The sequence below is a fragment of the Protobothrops mucrosquamatus genome, unplaced genomic scaffold (genome assembly GCF_001527695.2).
Source record: "Protobothrops mucrosquamatus isolate PMUCROS unplaced genomic scaffold, P.Mucros_1.0 scaffold1808, whole genome shotgun sequence".
Taxonomy (NCBI): Eukaryota; Metazoa; Chordata; class Lepidosauria; order Squamata; family Viperidae; genus Protobothrops; species Protobothrops mucrosquamatus.
In genome coordinates, this window is record NW_015387945.1 from 216,787 (window position 1) to 220,577 (window position 3,791).

Below are 3,791 nucleotides of genomic sequence, written 5' to 3' on the forward strand. Positions count from 1 at the left end.
GAAGTCCACAAGTCATAAAAGAGCCAAGATTGTCTACCCCTGATCTAACCTGTAATGATAGCTATGAATAAACCAGTAGATAACCTTTGACGGTAATAGGCCTCATCCAGAAGAATTTCCACTTACAAGGTAACTCAGCTGAACAGCACACACCTTTCTTTTTGTTAGGAATTTATTAGGAATTTGCAATTTTGTTGCAAAGACTGTGCAACATCCAAGTTAAGTTGACTTTGATCCAATCAAATAACACCTAAGCCTAACATGCAACAATGTCCTTCTTTCCATAAAAGCTCTGTAAAACAGTTCAGTCTTAATGTCCCCCCCCCCAAAAAAAGGATATTGGATCAGACACCATATAAAACTATGGAAGTAAGCTGTTCCATGAGGGCTCCTTGGTGCTCTCTGAGCTTGGTTGTTTTCTTGCAGGTCTTTCATTACCCAGACTAGGTAACATCATTAGTGTTAGTAGAGAGTAGGGTTTGCTCACAATTTCATTTCTAGTGCCTTGCCCTGTCGGTGTTGGTGGGAAAGGTCTTGGTGGTTCTTTGGTTGGGTGTTTACTGTTACTTCTACCCAGACTTGTGAGAATGTCATACTTATCAGAACATTGGGATCAACAAAAATTTCTCCACGAATATGTACGCAGGATATTGTAGAAAAACATTCCGGTAAACGATGAGGGATGATAGGAATTGTAGTTCAATTTTAGTACCACTGAAAAACTGATTCATCTAACACTACAAAAGTGTTAGAAGTTCTGTGTACAGGCACTGGCGAAGTTGGTGGGGCTCTGAATCCTGAATGGTTGACCACATATTTATCAAACAACTGAAATGTTTTTCATAAATGCTGTTTGAACTTTGATGGTTGATTGATAAAACTGTTTATCAAATATATGTTCCTAGAGAAAAGGGAAAAAATAGCATCATAGCAATAATCCTTCAAACAAAATTGAGCCAGATAAATCATCACTGTCAATATAATGAGAAATGCCAGACTCTGGGCAATTCTCCTCTTTGAATAGCTGAATTTCTAGAAAAAAAGGCTAAACAATTTTGGTGCTATGCCAAAGACACAGGATGGACATGCATCAACTGTTGTCTTGAGGTTAACATTTGTTAAATTTCAAATATGTACACGCAATCAAAAATTAACTATATAAGTATTACAAACACAAATTATTTTTTTAAAAAGAGCCCTGGTTGAATATAGATTTTCTCTTGCTTATGCTTACATAACTGGCTGGTTATCCAAACTTATCTAGAATGTTTATCCTGAAGAAATAATATTTGCCAACGTGGACAAGAACTGTTAGACTGTTCATTTCCTCAGGGCAGTCATTGATCATAGCTTGAACATTAATTTTTATCTCTAAACCAGGAGTAAGCACCTTGTTTTGAGGCCAGAGGCTAAACTATAAAAACCAGGGTTTCTAACCTCCAACACGTCAGACAATAATGCGGTGATCTCATTGGAAAGTAGAGCTAAACTTTGTATAGGCTGGGAGTGATGGAATGGCCAGCCAAATAAATACATGAAACTTGAGGGGAAGTTAATGGTTGGTTATTTTTCACTAAATCAAAGTATGATTCTGTCCATTAGCAAGCTTCCACCAAATTTCAATGGTGTAACATTGGGGGGTCCATATGCAGAGGAAAGGGCTACAACTGTAGGGCTATAACTTCTCCACCCTTTCCTTAAAGAGTTTGAAGAAATAATTTTCAAATACTTTTCTGCAAGAGGACAAGTAACGGGCAATGCATACAATTGCAGTTAGACTTCTTGCATAGAAGGAATTTCAAGAAGACAAATGGAAAATCAGCCATTTACCCAAAATCAACCATTGCCATGGAAAATACCCATGTTAATTCTTAAGTGCTAGTGCCAGTTTTAGCGTCAATGAATTCTTAATGTCTTAATGTCCTTAAAACAAGCTAAACTGGTTTCTAAATTGAAAAGCTTCTTTTCATGAATATTCCCATTCTCTTTCCCCACATAAATATCATTATTTCTTTAAGGTAAAAATGAAGTTTCCTTTGAGTTTGACTTCTGGTAATTTCATGCACACAACAAGGTGTTTTTCTGAGTAAGAGCATGAAAATGGTTTGTCATTGCTTTCTTTAGGAGATTTTTCAACTTCCAGCCCAATCTGAAACGTCTGGTGGTCTCCCATCCAAGTATTAATTAGGACCAATCTTGCTTGCTATCCAAACCCCAAAAAGATAAACCCGAGACTGAAACATTTTCTTAGATTACCTCTTCCTTCTTCAAGCTCATTTTTATAATGACAACAAAAAGAGCTCTTCCTCTGTAGAATTACAAACAATAATTTTATTTATTTATTTATTTATTTAGAAAATTTATTTGCTGCCCATCTTGTATCCAATAACTTGGAGCAGCTTGCAGCATAAAACATTAAAGAATAAAAGACATTAAAATCAACAGTCATGGCACACAGCAGATAAAACCATTCACAATAACAAACCACTAAAACCAGATGGAGAAGGTAGGAAATGGACACACACAGGGGGTGGGAAGGTGGAATTAGGTTTTAACTAATCAACCACCTCCAGCATGAAGTTCCCCCATTGGGTCACCCAGCTATCCATCAGAACAAGTGTCAGGAGGGTGAGAGCCAATCTCATCTCAGGGAGTAAGATGTTCTAGAGAGGCAGAAGCCATGGCAGTGAAGGCTCTTCTCCTGGAACCTGCCAGCCGAAATTCCTTGGCTGAAGGGATCTGCAGCATGCCCTCTCTGCCATCATGGGTGGTTCCCTAAGTATGATGGACATCTTGTAAAATTTGCAGTGGTGGCGCAGTGATTAGAATGCGGTACTGCAGGCTACTTCTGCTGACTACTGGCTGCCAGCAGAACTGCCAGGTGGCAGTTCGAGTCTCACCGGCTGAAGGTTGACTCAGACTTCCATCCTTCTGAGGTAGGTAAAATGAAGACCATATGCTGAGTCTGTAAACCGTTTAGAGAGGGCTGTAAAGAACTGTGAAGCGGTATATAAGCCTAAGTGCTATTGCTATTATGACTTCAAAAGAAATACTTCAGAATGCAAAGGAACATGTATAAGTGCCTCTTTCCAAATTATTAAATAAGCCATATCTTTTTCCAAACGTACAGAAGCTGTTCCTGGCTGTTTCCACATGCCTTCCCCCCCCCCCCCAATGAAGCAAAGTGACTAAGCATATGCATGCATGTACAAACTCCCCTCCCCACACACAAACAATGACCAGAAGTTGCTGTCAATGCAGCTGTGCAATTCTGCAGAAAGATGCAGTTGCTTTAACAAACCAGAAAGAGGTCCTTTCATTTGAATTCCTGCCCATTCTGAAACAGGTCTTTGCTAGGATTTACCCTGCCTGTCCTGGATATTCAGTTATGTGGATGAAATGGAGAGAGTCTAGAACAGGGCTTTTCAACCAGTGGTACGGGTACCACCTGTGGTACATTGGCACCTGGCAGGTGGTACGTGACCATCCTAGAAAAGTGGTAGCGGGGAAGGGGAATGAGCTGAACCGGTGGTAGCACCGCACAGACCTGAGTGAGAGATGGCTGGAGCTGCAGGGCTGTCAGGGCTCAGCGGAAGTGCCAGGATCAGTGCTGCTTTCCAGCTGATCGGCGCTTCTTCAGGGCTGTCAGGGCTCAGTGGAAGCGCCAGGATCAGCGCCAGGCTCCAGCTGGAGCTCAGCGCTGATCCTGGTGCTTCTGCTGAGCCCTGAAGAAGCACCAATCAGCTGGAAAGCAGCACTGATTCTGGCGCTTCTGCTGAGCTCAGAAGAAG